The sequence below is a fragment of the Haemaphysalis longicornis genome, unplaced genomic scaffold (genome assembly GCF_048455015.1).
Source record: "Haemaphysalis longicornis isolate Haplotype H1 unplaced genomic scaffold, Haemaphysalis longicornis Haplotype H1 scaffold_1, whole genome shotgun sequence".
NCBI classification, from domain to species: domain Eukaryota; kingdom Metazoa; phylum Arthropoda; class Arachnida; order Ixodida; family Ixodidae; genus Haemaphysalis; species Haemaphysalis longicornis.
The window spans coordinates 78,319,786-78,341,189 of record NW_027526203.1 but is presented as its reverse complement, the minus strand read 5'-3'; the positions used below and the strand labels follow the sequence as shown (position 1 = coordinate 78,341,189).

Sequence of the window (21,404 nt, the reverse complement as noted above, 5' to 3'; positions counted from 1 at the left end):
ACAACGTACTGTGAAATCCTCCCTGAACACCTGGGCCCGCTTGCTCGAAGCCAAATAAGACAGTCTTATTTGCAGTCTAATCTTATTGGCAGTCTTTTCGGGGTCTTATAGCTAGGTTTCTGGAAACTGATAAGACAGTGAATAAGACTCGAAATAAGAACGCAATAAAACTGTGAATAAACCTGCTCCGAGCAGTCTTATTCACAGTCTTATGCTGACGTGGTCGGTCAATTGATCATAAAGATCGACCTCCATACCATAGAAAGCGAGTGCAGTAGCCGCAGAAGTGGCGACCATGTGGCGAACGATACCGAGCCGCGGCCGTTAGACCGTCTGCTTGGAACAAATAAATGCCTGTTCTGAGGAGATCGACGCCGTTGGAAACGCTTTCGGGAGAGAGGGTGGAAAGCGACAGAAAATGCCGGCGCCGGAAGCCGGAAGACCTACCTATTTCGATGTGGCACTGATGGCTGCAGCAACCACCGTTTCAACTTTCGCTGTGCGCTATGGGCGTGTGCTTTTTAAGTGCGAATGCACTTTATAAGCGACCCCAAACCATCCACCGCCGGCGGCGGCGGCGGCGGCGGCGTCCGCAGTGCTCCTCTATATTTAAAAAAGAAACAGCATCCGGCGCCAGGTTTCGAACCGAGGACTTTGCGGCCGCTGCGCGACGCTCTACCGACCAAGCCACGGACGCGACGCTGAAATCAGTGTTAGTGACGCGCCTTATATCTTTAACGCATTCAAACTACGTCGTCAGCGGCGTGCGTTGGCGACTCAGCGGCGTTATAGCGGCTTGATAACTGCGTGGTGTACACGTGATACTACAAACCCGATGGAAGAGATGGAAGAGAAGGCGGCGAGGCGGTGGGCTGCGGGGGCCGAGCGCAAGCGCCGCAAGCGGGCCGACAACCGTGCATTCGCACTTTCACATTCTCCCCCTCGGGGAAATGCGGGGGAATTTTTTCCCGGGTAGCGCGGATTTTTTCTCCCTCACGTTAGACAAAGATGGACAGAAATGATAGCCTGCGGCCCGATATTAGTCCCGAGCAGACATCGGGAGGCCCAGCGAGCGGTGTGAATGTTTGATCGTCTGCTATGTCGGCTATCGCCGCAGTAGCTACGAAAAGGCGGCACGGAAAGGACGCAACAAATGTATTGATCTATAAAATCATGTCAATTAACTCAGGAGCAACAAATAGGCGTTCACAATAGAACTGCAATGTGACAACAAAATTACACACAACAGCAAAACGCTAGCAGCCTGTAGTACTTCTGCCCGTGAGCGTCAAATAAAATCGCGTTTTCAGCAAGAAGCTGCGCAGTCTTCGCTGACTTCGCGTGTTTCCATCCTTCCCTTCGAAAGCGCGGTTACGAAGCTTGATTGTTTGGGTTTGTACTTTGAGCATTCTGCTTGAACAATTGGGATCGGGAGGCGGCACGTAAAAGCAGCATGCATAATATCAACATTCCGCTATGTTCTGTAGCGCGATTGTTTAAAGCTGCAGCCCTCGCTAAGCGTGCTGCCGGCTAGGCAGCGGGTTGTTGCGATCGTGTCGCCGTTTTAACGGCGTGAGCCGCTGGAGTGCTCGTTGCATCGGAGTCTACGACGATGAACCCGAGGCCAATTCGCAATTTTCTAATTCAGGGTGAGATCAAAAGCATGACTCGTGTTGCGACAACGTGAGACAACGTCGCTGCTTTTTGCGTCAGCCCAGTGGGTTTCTCGGGCCCACGTTTCGAGCAGACGATCTTTGTTTATGACTTTGTTTACGCGGCCGGGCGACCGAGGCCTGGCCGCGTGAGTTGGCCTACCAAGGATAGCAGATCCAACGTTTATAGAACGTTGGGCAGATCATTGTAACGTATTTGTGACAAGGCTCGAATACGCCGTCTGATGGTCAGAATTTATTGAATAAATCCAATAATGGTTCAAAATAAACGCTTGCCCAACGCCGGCGACTGCAACAAGCAGTTTTGCAGCGTATTCCCCGCTTTTTCCTAGGGGCCTCCCTCGTGCTCGTCTAGGTACCATTAAGACCGCTCTGTATAGCCTGGCCCGAGTGCTTTCGAGCAAGCGCACTAGTCCGAATCTTATTCGCGGTCTTATTGAAGTCCGTGAATAAGACTAGACTGTGAATAAGACTGCCAATAAGAACGTGTATTCATGCAAGCGGGCCCAGATTCCATATGTCCTGGACGGGCGTTCCAGGATGGCTGCTATACATGCTGCAACACGACCGCAGCCCTCTGCGCAAAGCCCGCGCTATGAGCGCCCTGCTGGAGGGCGACGCCGTGCCTCAGCTGCCGTGGCCACCTAACGGGGCTGATATAACTTGCATTGAAAGCATTTAAGGAAAAGCGCTTTGATCGCGACGCCTTGGCGGCGCCACAGTAGAGCAGCTCTGGTCTGCCGTGAAGCAACAGGGAAAAGTGCTTCGCGGTCCACCGAAGCTGGTGGCGGAGCTATTTAAGCCGATGCCAAGGCGAGTCGGCCACGACGTCTCTGCCGACGGCAACTGTTTGTCGCACTGAGTCCCCTTTATGCTATTGGATGCTTTGGTATCTACTTCGGAGAATAAACTTTTAGGAATGTCTTTAATGGCTTTTGATTCGTCTACCCAATCACCACTTCCTCACGTGTAATCAACCATGGAGCCCATCAATGTCGTCAACGAACTGACAGAAAATTCACCGAGTACACTAAACCCCTTGACATGGCGTTTATAGATAATGATAAAGCGTTTGATTTCGTACTCAGCACAGCCGTTCTCGAAGCACTAGAAGGCCAGGGGATATATGAAACATACATAAGACTTCTAAAAGAGAAATATAAGGAATGCGGGGGCAGAATAACCCTCCACATGCCAAGCGATAAATGTCTGACCCGAAAGGGATATAAAATCAGTCAGGGTCATACTATCTCGCCAAAACTGATTGATTGATTGTAGGGTTTAACGCGCCGACGCAACGCAGGCGATGAGGCGCGCCGTAGTGTAGGGCTCCGGATTAATTTTGACCACCTGGGTATCTTTAACGTGCGCCGAAATCTCGTACCCACGGGCATTTTTGCTTTTCGCCTCCATCAGAAGAGCGGCCGCCACCACCGGGAATTGAACCCGCGACCTCGTGCTCAGTAGCGCAACGCCTTAGCCACTGAGCCACCGCGGCGGGTATCTCGCCAAAACTATTAGCAGCATGTATGGACGGGGTATTTAGAAAGCTTGAGTGGGAAAACTGAGGATTAAGGATAAACGGGGAATACTTGACCAATTCGAGGTGCGCGGACGACATAGTCATGCTGAGTGAGACTGCAGAACACATACACAATTTCTGGAGGAACTACAATAAAAAGTACAGCCGTAGGGATAAAAGTAAGTATGAATAAATCAAAAGTACTGAAGAATAATCATGGCAAAAAGTCCGGTTCATCTTAGGAAACGAAGCGCTAGAAGAAGTAAAAGAGTATAATTACCTCCGCCAGATGGTTAGTGCTCACCCAAGCCGTGACAGAGAAATCCGGCGCAGGGTAGGTTAGGGGTTGGGGAGCAGGTCGGAAAGCACTCCCAGAAAATGAAAACTAAGCCACCTTTGCAATAAAAAAAAATCTACAAGCAGCGCATACTGTCGGTGATGACATACGGAGCTGAAACTTGGAACCTTATAAACTACTATAAAGTGAACTTAGGTCTGCCCAATGGACCATGGAACGAATAATGTTAGGAATAACACTCATGCAAAGGAAATGAGCTGCCTGTAGTAGAGAGCAAGCTATGGTAGAAGATATCATAGCTCAAATAAAGAAAAAGAAATGGACTTGGGCTGGCCGTGTAGTGAGACGATCTGACAACCAGTGGACAATTAGGGTAACAAAGTGGATACCAAGATCTGGGTCTAGAAGAAGGTGAATGCATTAACCCTATGGAGGTATGAAATAAAGAAATTTGGAGGTAAACTGCAAACTAGAGCATCGCAGGAAACGAGCGGTTGGAGGTCAATCGGAGAGGCCTTTGTCCTGCAGTTGACCCGAGTAGTCTAACCTCGACGATCATGATGATTATGATTATGATGCAGCGTTGGATGATCCTGTAACAGTAGCCGTAAACTTTAATAGATTTTTCAATGAGTATATACCCGTTCTTATTCACAAGTAGCATTAGAACCTTATACTGTTAACAACCGTATGTCTGAAACAAATATCAGCGATGAAGGTGTCCTCTGGCTTTTACACAAGCTCGATTTTAAAAAAATCTCCTGGCCCTGATTGCAGAACAAATATCTTTCTATCTAAATACGCTGAGTGGATTTCAAAAAACCGGTATAGGGACCGGAACCCGACGTTTGCCGCGCGACAGTAGCGCCATTTTTTGCGGTAGTGGCGGTAAACGGAAGTTATGGACGAAAAAAAAAAGAACGTGCCGCAGGTGTGGGCGCGATGCCCACAGCAGCGGCACGTTGTTATTATTTTTTTTTTTGAGCGCGAGCGCAGTCTTTTCTTGCCGCGAGTTTTTCCCCAGGCAGTAGGGCCCGAGGTTAATTACCTAATTTAGGTTAATTAGTTAATTATTGATTAGTCAGATTGGCTTAAAAATCAAAATGATGTCAATGGGGGTTGTGAGGTATCAAATTAAAGGTCTCGATTAGGGGAATCACGTGGGAGAAATTAAAAATTGCTTCCTGGTAATAGTCATGAGATAGTCACGTGAGTCATAGATTGGGTTAAAAGTGAAAGTGATGCGACTAGGGCTTGTGAGGTATCAAAGTAAAGGTCTCGATGAGGATAATCATGGGGGATAAAATAGAAATCGCTTCCTGGTTATAGTCATGAGATAGTCTCGTGAGTCATAGATTGGGTTAAAAGTCAAAGTGGTGCCACTAGGGCTTGTGAGGTATCAAATTAAAGGTCTCGCAGAGGGGAATCATGGGGGACAAATTAGAAATCGCTTCCTGGTTATACTCATGAGATAGTCACGTGAGTCATAGATTGGGTTAAAAGTCAAAGTGATGCGACTAGGGCTTGTGAGGTATGAAATTAAAGGTCTCGCTGAGGGAAATCAGTTGGAAGAAATTAAAAACTGCTTCCTGGTAACAGTCATGAGATAGTCACGTGAGTCATAGATTGGGGTAAAAGTCAGTGATGCAACTAGGGCTTGTGAGGGATCAAATTAAAGGTCTCAATGAGGGGAATCAGGTGGGGAAATTAAAAATCGCTTCCTGGTTATAGTTATGAGGTAGTCAAGTGAGTCATAGATTGGGTTAAAACTCAAAGTGATGCCACTAGGGTTTGTGAGTTATCAAATTAAAGGTCTCGATGAGGGGAATCATGGGGGACACCTTAAAAATCGCTTCCTTGTTATAGTCATGAGATAGTTACGTCAGTCATAGATTGGGTTAAAACTCAAAGTTATGCCACTAGGGCTTGTGGGGTATCAAATTAAAGGTCTCGATGAGGAGAATCATGGGGGACACCTTAAAAATCGCTTCCTGGTTATAGTCATGAGATAGTCACGTGAGCCATAGATTGGATTAAAAGTCCAAGTGATGCGACTTGGGCTTGGGAGGTATAAAATAAAGGTCTCGATGAGGGGAATCACGTGGGAGAAATTAAAAATTGCTTCCTGGTAATAGTCATGAGATAGTCCCGTGAGTGATAGATTGGGTTAAAAGTCTAAGTGATGCAACTAGGGCTTGTGAGGTATCAAATTAAAGGTCTCGATGAGGGGAATCATGGGGGATACATTAAAAATCGCTTCCTGGTTATAGTCATGAGACAGTCACGTGAGTCATAGATTGGGTTAAAAGTCAAAGTGATGCCACTAGGGCTTGTGAGGTATCAAATTAAAGGTCTCGCAGAGGGGAATCATGGGGGACAAATTAGAAATTGTATCCTGGTTATAGTGACGAGCTAGTAACGTGAGTCAAAGATTGCGTTAATGTGAAAGTGGTGGCACTAGGGCTTGCGAGGTATTAAATTAAAGGTGTCGATTAGGACAATTACGTGGGGCAAATTAAATATCGCTTCCTGCTTATAGTCATGAGATAGTGACGTGAGTCATAGATTAAGTTAAAAGTCAAAGTGATGCTCTAGAGCTTGTTATGGCCCTCCCGAATGTAAAAAGAAAGTTGTACATGCGAGAAAGGGGCTGATGGGGTGTTGAAAATTGTACTAGGAATGTGTGTTCGCGCAGGTAGTGAAAGCGACAATGCCATATCTGCACAAGATCCCTGCATCCCGAAATCCAAAGTCGGCGATGAGTCGTTCGGGGAAAATTCGTTTTTTAAGCTCGCCGCGAGCAGACTTGTTCAGTTTGTGCTTCCTTCAAGCTCCCCTATTCTAAGGGAAGATTTTGTGCGTCTTCAATTTTACTGGGGTCTTTCTGACCCGTTTCTGAATGAGAACAGAATGAGCTCTGCAGGCTGAGTGGTCGACGCAGTTCCGGGGCTTCCGAATAGGACGTTACCTACCGGGGCCCGATCGCGAAGGGCAGCCACTGCTTTTACCTCACAGTGGGTAGGGGTCATTTGCTTTCGCAAAAAAAGGCTGTTTGGGTGTAGTTTCACGAGCAATAAACACCTTTTCCTGATTCAGAATCAAGAAAACTATAAAGGAATGCCACCAACAAATGTTTTGAAAAGCTCTTCAGCAGCCCTTTAAAACCATGTCGAGTTTTTAATATGTTTGGAATCGTGTTTTTTCTATTTTCGATAATTTAAAAAAAAACATGAAAGGAAAATTTTTTTCACACCCTTCACTATTGATCGAAACTTACAACTCTACTGAGGTGGCATCTCCTTGCAATTCGAAATGACGCTTTTGTCTTATATATAAAAAATATATTCATTTGTTTTGTTTCGTTATTGATACTTTGTTACTTGTGGCTAATATGCCATGTGGAGCAACGTACGTCGCACCAACAAAATGATGTACCAGGATGGAAAACATATCTATGGTGCTTTACGTTTTTATGGTAGTAAACCAATATACACATGACGAACCAGCGTGCTTCGGAAGCCGTTTTACATCCCCTGTCAGTCTTACAACAGTAACTTAAAATAGCACTCGCTGCAGTGGCTCAGTTATGCTGCTGAGCACAAGGACGTGGGTTTGATCCCGTTCGCGATCTCTGCTTTTCATATGGAGGAGAAAAAAAAGACGATCGTATGTCGAGATTTCGTCGCGCGTTAAAGGTGCCCAGGTGCTCAAAAGTAATCCAGAGCCCTCGTGGCCCAGGTGCACACCCGCGGCGCGTAAACTCCCATAATTTGAATTTTGAACTGAAATAATAAAAAGGCCCTATATCTCCGTCCTTTACTACAAATTACATTGAAATACAGTAGTCTTCTGCCATCCGAGCCTGTAAAACCCCCTTGTGTCCCCCCCCCCCTGGTCTCTTCCGCTCCGCCTCCACCACCATAGATGCAGTCGAGGTTTGCTCAAATCGATCCGACTCTCCTGCGTTCGCTCCATCTGTTCAAAGCTCTTTTTTCAATGGCTCTTTGCCGCGAATTAACAGCCCCAAAAAAAGCAACACACAGCGCCTCAAGAAAGCAAGCAGTGCTTGCTCCAAAGTATTGGATATGGAGCGTCGTGCTGCTAGGGGGAAAAGAAACTCAAGCCACCGTCGGGAAAAGAGTTGTCAATCACGAAGCTGAGGAATTTGAAAGGCCGGTGAAGTAAAAATATAATCGTTTCCAGCAGTCCCATGACGGCACCTGATTGCAGTGCCAGACTTTCCTGTAGTGAAATTTCTTATAAACGACTTGATGCTCTAGAGAGTATGTTGCAAGCCACCGACGGAACGAGTAACGCCAGTCACGTGATGCGCCGTCCAGGATGACTGTCACCAAGAAACTCGTGGCGACGTCACCCTTTTCTTAGGGAATGCGCGGTGCAAAACGCCATGATGCGCCCTGCAAGACGTTTCGCAGGGTTACTCTTTTAACGTGACAGCACTATACTGTCTTTTCTGCTCCTTAAGAGTGCAATGAATAAATCGACATGCATGTATTCCAATATACAGATACCTCTTTGTGTCGTCTCGGTACAACTATTCACAACTATTGTATACTGGCACCACCATTTGTAAACTATTCCACCATGAAAATAAGGAAAGTTTAGGAGAGGCTGTAACCACGTCTTTAGTACAAGCGGTAACTCCATCTTAGGAATGTTCACTTGTTGTTGTATTTTGAGCCCATACTCTGTTTGGTTCTCCTTAAGTCGCTTCTCGTATCGTCTTCTCTAACTGTGCCTCTGAACCTGTGGAAGCAATTTTGTAGCTTCGGCAGCAACAAAAATCGATCGCTTGGATTGTTTTAGCTTGTGCAGCAAAATGCGATATTGCCGCCGCAGCTGCGAATTCGTTTGAAAATTCGCACCATTTAGAACGGGCTTATGGCACCCTACTTGCATTTACGCTTAGGGTAATAGATCCATTTTTGCCACATGTGTGGTTCCAGAACATGAATACTCATCCGCCCACTTTAATTTCAATACCGTTTGAATTCGAGGCGTAGACAAAGAAGTGGCTATGATTATCATTGTAACGATCGTCCTCCTGCAGCTCCACTGGACATCCTGTACCTCATCACATAGCTTAGCTTTGAGGCTCACTTCATTCGACTGTTACAGTATATATGCCCAAATCCGAGTAACAGTTTTTGCAGTGGCTCAGAAAAATGACCCAGTAGTTAGAAATAACCCCGTACAAACATTTTCCGGGGTGGGCTGACAGCAACACATGCGAAGTTCTCACTGCGTTTCCTCCTCGCCTTGTGTTACTTCACCATGGCACCCCGCTTGGGCCAAATACATTATGTAAGCGGCCAGCGCGAACGGTGTGCAAGCCATGTATTGGCACGGAGTGTTCTGCGAAGGCCGCATTACCTTGGGTACACAAGCGGCTGCCATAGAAATGCTTCACCTTATCAATATTATTTTATTTCATGAGCAATATTATGGATTACGATTAAAACTGCGTAGCATATGTTATACAACTCCCAGACAGCAGATCAAATTATCCTCGGAGCGAATGACATTTGCTTTAAATGTCAATGTTTCAGCGCTACACGACAACACCGAAGGACGTTCCAAGTGAATGATATTTAGCGGCGAACCGAGGTATGGGAGCTCATTCAGCGGCGAATAGAGTGGCCGCGACAGCAGTGCCGCATCAACAGGGAAGAAAGTTCACTAATAGACCAGAAAATATGGTTTCTAACAACTGTCAGCAAACATATTTCCCCTTCATATTGTCTTTAAAATAAACAAAGGCAAACAACTACTCTGTAAAGAGAAAATTGCGCCCACAATGTGCGCTCTACCCTAATACGGATTTTTTGCAGACTTGTGTCGGCTTGTGATATCAACCGATGTCATCTAAACTGGTGATCTTTCTAACTTTATTTTAAAATATTCCTTCGTTATCTTTTCAAAAAATAGATTGCATGAAAACATTCTAGATCTAGACCTTTAATTTGAGCTCCCCCAAGCCCCAGTGACGTTACACTCCCATTTAACCCAACCTATGACTCACGTGACTATCTCATGAGTATAACTAGGAAGCAATCTTTTATTTGTCACACGTGTATCCCCTCATCGAGATCTTTAATTTGATACCTCACACGCCCTAGTGCCACCACTTTGACATTTCATCCAATTTATGACTCACCTGACTATCTCGTGACCATAACCAGAAAGCAATTGTTAATTTGTCCCACGGGATTCCCCTCATCGAGACCTTTAATTTGATACCTCAGAAGCCCTAGTCGCATCATTTTAACTTTTAACCCAATCTATGACTCACGTGACTATCTCGTGACTATAACCAGAAAGCAATTTTTAATTTGTCCCACGTGATTCCCCTCATTGAGACCTTTAATTTGATACCTCACAAGCCCTAGTGGCACCACTTTGACTTTTAACCAAATTTGTGACTCACGTGACTATGTAGTGACTATAACCAGAAAGCAATTTTTTATTTGTTCCACGTGATTCCCCTCATCGAGACCTTTAATTTGATACCTCACAAGACATAGTGGCACCACTTTGACTTTTAACCCAATTCTTGACTCACGTGACTATATCATGACTATAGCCAGAAAGCGACTTTTAATTTGTCCTTCGTAATTTCCCTCATCGAGACCTTCAATTTGATACCTCACACGCCCTAGGGGCACCACTTTGACATTTAATCCAATTTATGACTCACGTGACTATCTCGTGACCATAACCAGAAAGCAATTTTTAATTTGTCCCACGTGATTCCCGTCATCGAGACCATTAATTTGATACCTCACAAGACCTAGTGGCACCACTTTCACTTTTAACTGAATCTATGACTCACGTGACTATCTCGTGACTATAACCAGAAAGCAATTTTTAATTTGTCCCACGTTATTCCCCTAATCGAGACCTTTAATTTGATACCTCACAATCCCTAGAGGCACCACTTTGACTTTTAACCCAATTTGTAACTCACGTGACTATCTCGTGACTATAACGAGAAAGCAATTTTTAATTTGTCCCACGTGATTTCCCTCATCGAGACCTTTAATTTGATACCTCACTAGCCCTAGTCGCATCATTTTGACTTTTAACCCAATCTATGACTCACGTGACCATCTCGTGATGATAACCAGAAAGCGATTTCTAATTTGTTCCCCATGATTCCCCCTCATCGAGACCTTTAATTTGATACCTCACAAGCCCTAGTCGCATCACTTTGGTTTTTAACCCAACCTATGGCTCACGTGACTTTCTCATGACTATTACCAGGAAGCGATTTCTAATTTGTCCGCCATGATTCCCCTCCGCGAGACCTTTAATTTGATACCTCACAAGCCCTACTGGCATCACATTGACTTTTAACCCAATCTGTGACTCACGTGACTATCTCTTGACTCTACCCAGGAAGCAACTTTTAATTTGCCCCATGTGATTTCCCTCAACGGAAACTTTAATTTGATACCTCACAAGCCCTAGTGACATTAATTTGACTTTTAACCCAATCAATGAATAATCAATAATTAATAAATCACATGAATTAGGGAATTAATAAAATGAACAAGCGTCGCCCGCACCTAATTTCTGACAAAAAACGTGTGTGTCATATGAATAACATTATCAGGGTAACAAGCGGTTGCACTTTTTAACAACAGGGAAACACGCGTGCTCCATATTCACACGCCAGGGAATTCGCCGCGAGCTCGACATGTAGGTGGCGACAGCGTCGCGCTGCTAGTGTGGATGCTCCGCTGAGCGGCCCGTAAGAATGCACACTGTGGGCGCGATTCGTGCCTTTATCCCGCCGTATGTGCGCACGAAAGGTGCAAACAAGAGTGGTATGCTGTAGTTCGGTTCCTCAACGTTCAATGTATAGCATGGAAGCGGCCGTCAGTTTTTATTACTACGCCAAAAAAAGCGACGACTCATCGGGAATCTCAGAATGGCCGTAATTGTGACAATGAACTTGTACGCTGTGGCTCGTAGCAAGCTCGATCTTTCCAGACTACGGCTTTGAGCCTTCAATAAAAGCATAAATAGAAACAAATCAGGAAGCATCGATCTCTGAAATTCAGTTTACAACGGCAGTCTCAATCGCTTTCACTGGTAGCATGACGCATTCTTGCATTTGTGGGATGCCCTGAAATGGTAACACTACTTGACTGCCCCGAAATTCTTTCTAAGAGCTTACGATATTTTTTGTGTGGTCCAAAGGCAACATAAAATTACTGAATTTTGATCAGCGCAGAAATATAAATGTAACCGCTCTAACGGGTCTTTTAAATGAAATTTCAACGACTCTGAAGGAAGGTTTGATGAATAACGGTTTCGCATCACTTATTTACGGCTTCCGTCGCAAGTGAACTTGAGAATTGAATTGTCAACGCACGCAGTACAATCAACATCTCATGTTTAGCTAGGTTTTCGCAAAGTGACAAGCAGGTTTACAGTGTGCAAACCAAGCTTCTGGGACCTCACAGTGAGCACAAATTTTCTGTTACGGCGGCTCTGTTGACCATTTGCGTTCCTTTTAAAATCTAACAGGTGCCTGTAACAGCGAGATGTGTTTGCATTCTTGCGTATAAGGTCACTTACGAACCCTAAAGATGGCAATAAATGAACTTGTGCTGTTGCAGATGTAGTAAAACATTTCCTTTTTATTTCTCGTTGCGAATCAGCGCAACGGGTTCCCGGTAACTCTGTTTTTTAAACTGAATATCGCGTTTGTCTTGGCATTTAATTTTTGAGGATTGGTTAAAAAAATGAAATTCTGTGCACTTGGTTTTTTTTGGGGGGGAAGGGGCGGGGGAGGGCTTCCTGCCAACGTTGCAAGAGCAGCGAGAAGAGAACGCATGTAACGCGAAAAGCCAAGCTATGGTTATCAGTATTACTTACAATCTAAACTACACTAGTCATCGTGTCTGTAGCGGTGAAAAAGCAGTACGTATTTTTAAAACTGATTAAGCCCCCTTTGGTCCGGGATTGTCCAGGAATTGTGGCTCGCCTTTTTTAAAATTGTATGGAAAGTAAGCACTGTGGGAAAAAAATTAAAAAAAAAACTGCGAGTCATGGCACACACCCCTCACACATGTGGGCAACAACGTGCATTATGTTACGCGTTTTCTCCCCTTGCTTTAAACTTAGATCCACCTTAAGAGGTTAAGACATGACCATATTAGGATTTGGTTATGCTGAGTGAGACACGTTTCTGGACAAGGTGATTCATGTCGGATTTGAAAATGATATATATGAACATGACCCACGAAATGCCACATGAGAGACGCAAACTCACAACTGCTTAATTTTACCGAAGAATCCCCCTAAATACTCTTGCGCATCCATAGAAACGTATTTTAAATAATACGTAAAATTAGCAACTCGATACAGTTGAATAAATGTTTATTCCTTCTCCTCAGTCTATGGTATTTATTTTAGAAAAGGTACGGGAAGGGCATGATCGCACAGGCGCTTGCGGGTGTAAAATACGTGTCCGGTAATGTATGGGCGATAGCGCACGGGTCGTGTGCAGTGTAAATGTTGTTGTTTGTTTCTTCTTTCTATAAGGACACAGCGCAATTTTACAAGGGTGTGGAATTTGCCCGCGTATGCACAGGTCTTGTCGCTTCTTACCCGTTTCGCGTACTAAACTTTTATCCTTTAAATAATCACCACGCCACCTTCAAAAAGCACCCTTGAACGTTCCCGAAACGGCAGACGACTGCCCTCAACAATAAGAAAAGTGCAATGTGTGGAAGCAATGTTTATAACACGTTTCACACTCAAGCGGTGACCAGGGCGAAGGTGTTTCGTGGAATTAAACCAGTGCATTAACCCGCAACGGCCGCTGATTATTGCGTTTCTAGAGGAAATGCGCAAGCAGAGGTAACTATGTCATTGTTTACTGCCAAACGAGCACACATATTGGTTGTTTTGTCATGTGCAGCACGCGTCTTGCGCCGCACGCAACGTGAAAAAGCAGACGACGCGAGAGCGCCATCCACACTAGGAGCGGTTCGTCCCGCCGCCGCCAGGGGCCGACTGTGTTCGCGCTCGGGGCGAATACCCAGTTCATTTTTGCGATTTTCTTCCGCGGGTGGCGCTGTTGAACGGCGCCAGCAGCGCCACCTGTCCCACGTTCGGGCCCCTTATCCTCGATTAATACATCGACAATTCCTGATGACTGGCGGGGCGCAAAAATAAAACAGATCCCCAAATCAGGCTCAAAAGAATATTTCATTAATAATTGGCCAATTTCTTTGACAAGCGTATGCTGTAAAATGCTTGAACATACTATCCTGAAAGCAACTATTACCCATTCAGAATGTAATTCCCTGCTTTACGAGCTTCAACAGGGTTTTAGAGCTGGTCTGTCAACAGTTATCCGACTTGCTCACTTAACGAAAGAGGACGATTAGATGCAATATTTTTATATTTCTTGAAAGCGTATGATGTCGTTCCCGATGCGGATCGCATAACCAATTAAACTACAGGCAATAGGAGTTGAAGTGAAAGTGGCGTCATGAAATGAGTGCTATTTAAAGACCGAAAAAAAAAATACGTTGCTTTAAATGAACATATCCCGAAGCCCCTGGAAGTATTTTCTCGTGTGCCGCAAGGTTCAGTCCCTGCGCCAATCCTATTTTAAATTTATATTGTTCCGGTACCGCCTCACGCGTTAGCCATAGACTTATTACCAAGAATACGTCACCGATTAGCCTAATGCCGTACCGTGTGTCGCCTTCTGAGAGATAATAAATGAGCAAACTCATGAGATGCTGAAAAAGTCCGCCATCCAAGAGTCCTGCAGTCCGTGGGCAGCATCTGTGATACTCATGAGAAAAAAGCTAACTCTTGGCGTTTGTGTGTGGACTACCATCGGTTCAACAGTCACAAAAAAAAGATGCGTATCCACTCCCACGCATCGGCGACGCCGTCGAAGGCTTGCATTCCACATCATACTTCTCTTCAGTCGACCTCCATTCCGGCTAATGGCAGATTCAGGTGCACCATTCATAGAAACAAAATAGAGCGTTCGTGGCACCGGATGGGCCTTTCGAATTCAATGTGATCCCTTTCGCCTTGTGTAATGCGACCGCCACACTTGAACGCTTCATGGGCACCATTCTCATTGAAGTGGGAATGATGTATGTGCTATCTGGACGACGTCATAATTTACGGATGGAAATTCTAAGAGCTCATTAGAAGGCTGTGTACCATTCTGGACCGCATGGAGGAAGCGGGCTTGGTGCTCAGTTCAAAGAAATGCCATTTCGGAGACCGTCAGGCGGTCCTGCTCCGATTCCTCGTCGACAAGAAAGGCGCCAGAGCTGACTTCCAAAAAATCTCTGCCGTGCGCGATTTCCCCGCACAACGATCCCTAAAACAGCTGAGGAGCTTCCTGGGCTTGTGCTCCCATTTCCGACGATTCATTCGAGACTTTACGCAGCTCTACAACCCTCTGACTTCGTTACTTCGCAAGGGCACTACTTTTGCGTGGACATAGGACTACAAGTGTTCTTTCCAGCAGCTGAAATTTTGTTAACTCCTTGCCCTATTTTGCGCAACTTTGATCCTGTGGCACCCATTGAGCTCCAAACAGATGCGGGTGGTGTAGGGGTTGTAGCTGTCATTTTCCAGCAACATAATCGCACACAGCACGTTGTTGCTTATAAGTTAGCCGCACTCTGACCAAATATGAACGCAATTATACAATACGGAGCTAGATTACCTCGCCGCTGGGTTTGCGGCTCAGAAGCCATTTTATCTTGGTCAGTGACCATTAATCTCCTTGTTGGCTTGTCGGCCTGGGCGACCCTTCCGGTCGGCGAGCTCGATGGGCCTTACGCTTGCAAGAATAGGACTTTACTGTCTGGTACAAGAGTGGGAGACGCCATGCTGATGTAGACTGTCGGTCTCGGTTGCCCCGCCCGGTGACTACATACGACGATGACAACATTGATGACTGCCTGACTTCTGTATCATCGGACTTCCGATAAGTCTCACGGTTTCAAGAAGAACCGCAAAAAAATCCAACCCTGAGCCGTTCCTTTGCGGTCGGTGAGGCAACGTCTTCAACGCCTTTTTTCGTCCCTGATGGGGGTCTATTCAAGAAGACCTACTCTGTGTATGGTGCACGTCTACTTCGTGTCGTTCCCGCAACGCTCCAGGATTTTATTCTACGTGCAATGCACGACGATGTCACGTCAGGTCCCCCTGGGCTCCCTCAGCTTCGGCAACGCTTTTTACTGGCCTCGCATGCAGAAGACAGCGCAGCAGTATGTGGCCAGGTGTCCCCAGTGCCAGAGTCATAAGCTTCTTACGCCTCCTTCTACAGGACCCCTCCAGCCTGTGAATCCTCCGACTTCGCCCTTCGACAAAGCGGGCATTGATTTGGTAGGCCAAGTTTCGAAGTCAAAGGCAGGCAACCGTTGCATAATTGTAGACGCCGATTTTGTAATGCGCCACTTTGCACTGCAACAGCCGTTGGTGTGGCATCCGCAGTGTTGCGTTATGTTATTCTTCGACAGTGCGCTCCGCGGGTTGTTCTCAGTGACTGTGGTAGCCTGTTTGCGGCTGACGTCGTGGAAGAGCTTCTCCATCTTTGTTGCACCCAATATAGACACTCCACAGCTTATCACCCTCAAACGAATGAACTCACGGGTTATAAAAATGGTACTCTCCCCAATATGCTGTCCATGTACAGGTCCGCGCAGAAGTATACGGAGCACGGGAGAGGTTGCCGAACTGCATCGCTGCGCCGCGTATGGGCGCCGACGGGAACCAAGGAGCGCCGTTCTGAGAGTGTGTTCACAGTGCCCGCGCCGCCGTATCTGATATGTGTAATCGCTCCTCTGCTTGCGTGTCATACTGGGCGTGACGGTCTCCAAAAGGCCGCGCTGGGCTACACTCTGAGTCGCGTCCCGGATGGCGTCCTATTTATATGCGGTGGGCATCCTCAATACCGTGATATAAGAGGCCCTGACAGACTTCTTTTCCGTGACAAAACCTCAGGTGCTTACCGCACGCTTATATTCTGCGCCAACGACCCGTGTCACGGCTATAAACTAGCGGAAAACCTGACGCCAGGAAATAAATGAAAAGAGGGGGCAATCATGAAGCTCTGAGCGATATGTGTGGCTTGCGGCGCATGCGCGTATTCCCAATCACACAATGGCCCGCGACCTTCCTTTGCGGTGGCCGACGACGAGCGCCCGGGGACGCGGTGAAAGCCGAAAAACACTAAAAAAATCTTGCGCGCACATGCGCAGTAGGAGTGGAAAAAAGTTCGCGCGTGGCGAGCGGTGGTCTGGTGATTTGTCTTTACCGCGCGTGCGCAGTATGGAGTAATTTCAGCGTGGGGCAAGTTGGGGTCCCGCGCTTTGACTCTTGCTCTGTATAGTTCATACTTAGTTCCGAGCGTTCACACTTCATTGGCCACGTTCGCTTCCGCTGACCTCAAATGTGTGCTTCGAGGTCGGTGTAACAGTGGAAGCAACTGCGAATGCGATGGGTTTATTAGGGCCACCGGGAACGCAAGCCAAGCAGCGGTGCCATGTCAAGCCGGCTGGTGTGTGTATTACGGGCATAGCCCGGTTGAACACGAGCGGATAGGTAAGTCCCTGGATTTCTTTTTTTTTTCGAGGGGTGGGGGAGCGCAGACTGTAAGAATTTGTGTTTGCAGACAGTATAGCAAGGACCACGAAATTATGCCTTTTGCGTCGTCGTAAGAAGCCCGCGCCAAAACCGTTCTCCGATACCCGTGATCGTACTGTAAACTTGACGTTCTTATAGAGAGGATTCGGTTTTCCAGTGCGGCGGCCGTTTTGGGATCCAGGAGAAAAATGAAAACGCTTGCACATGTGAGGTACTTCCGTTGCCGTAATGAGTCTACCGTGGTGCCATAAAGAATTTGCATTTTACACGCGTCCCATTGTCGAGGTCAAGCCACATAAAACGCAGTTTGAATTTTGTATTTTTCAATATTCTATGGCCACTGCTTGTCATTTTCGGTAGGCGTAGCAAAACGTTAGGTAACGTTTTTTCGTTACTAGGTTTTCGCGTCGTCGTTTCGGCTAGTGAATTTTCTGGCACGTTGAGTAGTCTGGATCCTGTGCCGATTTGGAAACTTCCTTATGGTGCGTTTAAGTGGTAAAGTTTTCACACGAAGCAACATTCATGAGTAACACCAGTCCTCATCTTGTTGTGCTCGGCACGGCTGTCGTCTGTCTGAAGTGCCAACTCGCGGTTTACAGAAACATGATAGCATTGGCAGCGCAAACGCGCCGCGGCGCCGGCGCAGCGGTTGCTCAAAGCGGTGGCTTCTAATGTTGTTACAACGCCTTCTGTAAAGGCGTTATACTGGAGGCTATGGTTGTTACAGATGCGCTGGCTGTTGCTCGGTGCGCGCAGTTTACCTATGCTTTAGCAAAAAATATTGCTAGCAGTTCTGTCGATTTTTCATAATGTTTGGCGCTATACTATTGCTGGAAATTGTTTCATAAAAAGAAACTAGGGCACATTACCTCCCGTGTGTAACAGCGAACAGTTTTTTTGCGACGTCCAGTTGACGTGCCGGCGTCAAATAAAATTATGGCAAAGTTTTCTCGCACGCCTTTGGACTAAAAAACCGCTCGGCCTTCCTATGTATATGATGAAAACGTCCTTTTGGAGGGCGTCTGAATCTAAAGCAGTAAGAAAGAAATAATTGCCTAAACTACAGCCATGCACCTGTCTGATTTATGGTATTTTCACATATCTGCTAAGGCGTTGGTGATACTTCTGCTGCGCCCCTTCAGGCTATACTCTTTTGCCGCCGATAAATAACACCACAATTTTGTACATGGTCACTTTTTCAACTGCTGTTTCTTTTCTTCACGCAGTGCCAACACAGCAGAATGCTACCCAGAATGCTACCACATTTCAGTGCGACGAAATTCCGGAAGCAGCAGCTCCCGGGCCAAATATTGCTTGGGGGATTTTACAAAGGCCTTCTGCATCATCGGAAGTGGTGTACCTGGACCATCATTTGAAGCACGGAGAAAGTACTTTTTCTTTGTTTGGTAATATATTACATTAGGTCATGAGATACCCGTCAGCTTTAGGCCAAACGTTTGGCGTTATACAGTGAGGAGCCTGCAAAAAAGATGAGTTTCCTCCCTGTTCAGCAAGCTGCTGAAAATTCCATAAATTAAAGCAATAATTTTTTCTTGACAGGTCCTTATTTGCTCTTCCACAAAAGAATATTTTCATTTGTGTGTTCCACAATTGCAATCTGCTAATATTTGTATTTTTTTATTTTAGTATAAGTATTTCGTGTTCATATTTGTATTTTTGATATTAAATAAAAAGAAAACATTGTTCCTACGGCATGGTGTCATTAATGTAATTTTCATCTCACACTTGTGCATGCTCATGAATTCGAGAATGACAAAATACTTAAAATTTACATACCCAACTCAGCTCTCTGTTTATGTCCCAAGCTTGCATAATTAGACTATCACTTCAAGATCCGGTTAGGTTTAAGGTATACAGATACTTGCTTTACAGCTTTGCTTGCAACATGGCCTTATAAATATATGGAGTTTTTTTTTTAATTCGGGGTATGTGCATTGAGACCTGATAGATCAGGTGGCAAAACACTGAGATTATAAAGGTAAAACCTCATTGCATGACAACTGAGGTTATGAAGATGTTCCAGAAGTGCACAAATCACAAATGTGTTAGTGCAATTGCAGCCATTGTAACCCACTTATTGGTGGCATTGTTTTATACAGTTTAACCTTCAGATGCACAAGTGTGCGTTCATGACCGAGTGCTATGGTTTTGGTAAACGGCCTTGAAAATGTTGAAAATGCTGAGCCGCGACCTTGCGCTTCCGCGTAAAATAATATAACTCCTTAATAACAGAAGCGCGAATGAAATGAGGCCACTTAAAAAAAAATGCAGAAATTAAGAGAATTGTCTACTAATGCCCAGCATTCTTATGCCGCTTCTCTTGAGTGTGAGTCTTTTAGAGCCAAATTTCTCTTTGTGCACTTATCTCCATTTAACCTATTATAACGATCACAGGTAATCTTTGCGCCAAATCTGCATTTTTTGTAAATGAAGGGTGTTACACGGCTCACCATTTTCCGTATTTTTATATTTTTCTTGGTTTTTAGTTTTGAAAAATTATGTTCGGCCAATTATCTCGATCTACGCTATGATAACGATTACAAGTGGAATTTCCGCGAAATCTGCATTATTGTGGAAATGCAGGCCGTTATACTGTTTGCCAGTTGCCGTCATTTTTTAATACTTTTCGTAATTTTTGGTTTCTCAAAATTTGTTTCGACCAATGATCTTTATTTCCGATATTATAACGATTAAAGGTGGAATTTCCGCGAAAACTGCATTTTTCTGGAAATGCAGGCCGTTACAAGTTACATGGCCTAGCGCCCATCCGGTCTGCGCGAGAAAACACTAAGATATTCTTTGTGTGCTCGCGATTACCAATTCTTCAGGCGACGCAGCAATTCTGCAGGCGTCGGGACACAATGTTATATAGAGTGAGTAATTTATTATTGGTTCATTACATTACCAGAGACGTAAATTACTAGCGCCCCCTATTACAAAAATAAAGGTGAAGGCATGTAACCACACCATCAGAAGAGCTAAGACGAGTAGAAAAAATTCAGTGCACCATTTCATGCTTGGTATACTTGCCCCTCGTTACCAGACATCTCTTATGTTCAGCGCACGACAGTGTGCCTTACGTGCTAGTTATTTGCATGCATTGTCATAAGGGGCACTTTCCGGCAATGTCCAAGTATACTTTTAGTAAGAAGGCCGAAGAACTGTTATAAATTCCGTTTGCATCGACGGAATAAATCACCGCATGGCGCATCATACTGTTGAATCGGGCACACAGCATGACAAAAGGTTTCCGCTCGTACAAATGTACTTAAAGCCCCCAAACCGTAGTATTATGCCTCTTTGGTAGAGTGATTAAAAAACAGTGGTCTAAAGAAAGTCACTTGCCGCCGAATGTGTTATTTAAGACTCCTGCTTGACGCGCAACAGCATGCAGAATACTTATACGCCCATGTTTGCTCTCCCCAGCAACCCGTGGGTTGTGGCGCAGTGGTTATGATACCCGCCTCTTCATGTGTTGTAGTAGACACAGGTTCGATTCTCCGTAGGGTTGCGTGTGTGTGCCTATGTGCACTTTGTGTGTCGCGTATGATGTAACATGTGTTAGAGCGTTCGTCACGGGATTCTGACGTTGGCCTGGCAATGCAAGCGAAAAAAAAAAAACGGATAAACTCAATTCTGGCCGAGTGCCTTGTTTTTTTCTTTTTTTATGTGAAAAGCAACAAGGCCGCTTATTTGAGGGGCCGTTTGATTTGGGGGCCGCTTCGTAAGCGGGAATAGATTAGCATAACGGGCCGCGTAGAAAAATTACGGCCAGTGGCCTGCCGAACACACGGCCCGGTGTTTAGGTGGCCCGCTGGTTAAGCGGCCCTCAATACGGCCGCTTAAACGCGGGGCCGCGTGTTCGGTGGGCCGCGTGTTTGGCGGGCCGCTTGCGCGTGAGGCCGCCTGAACCGCCGCTTTATAAGCGGCTTTAAAATGACGCGGCGACCCGCCTGCATGCGGGTCGTATAACCAGGAATTGACTAAGAGTGTAGAGAGGGTCGCTGGTTGCATTGCCACTCGTACGCATCAGCGGCTACCAAATCCCCCTTTGTTAACTAGATGAAGCTACGCGCGCTGGGAAACGTGCCTTGTTGCGCGCTCTAAAGCAAGGCATAAAATTGTAGGCCGCTGAGGTTTGTCATTGCATGGGTTTGCGATGTAATTAATTGTAATCCAACAACAATATTGCCCTCGACGATATAGAAAGCACGTTCATAACAAT

General features: G+C 45.7%; 1 protein-coding gene across 1 annotated transcript in view; it reads right to left on the bottom strand.

Moving 5' to 3' along the window:
* The window catches only part of LOC144177755 (salivary peroxidase/catechol oxidase-like), a 280,303-nt gene that overhangs the window by 194,915 nt on the left and 63,984 nt on the right, over positions 1-21,404 (bottom strand). The gene's annotated exons all lie outside the window — the stretch shown is intronic.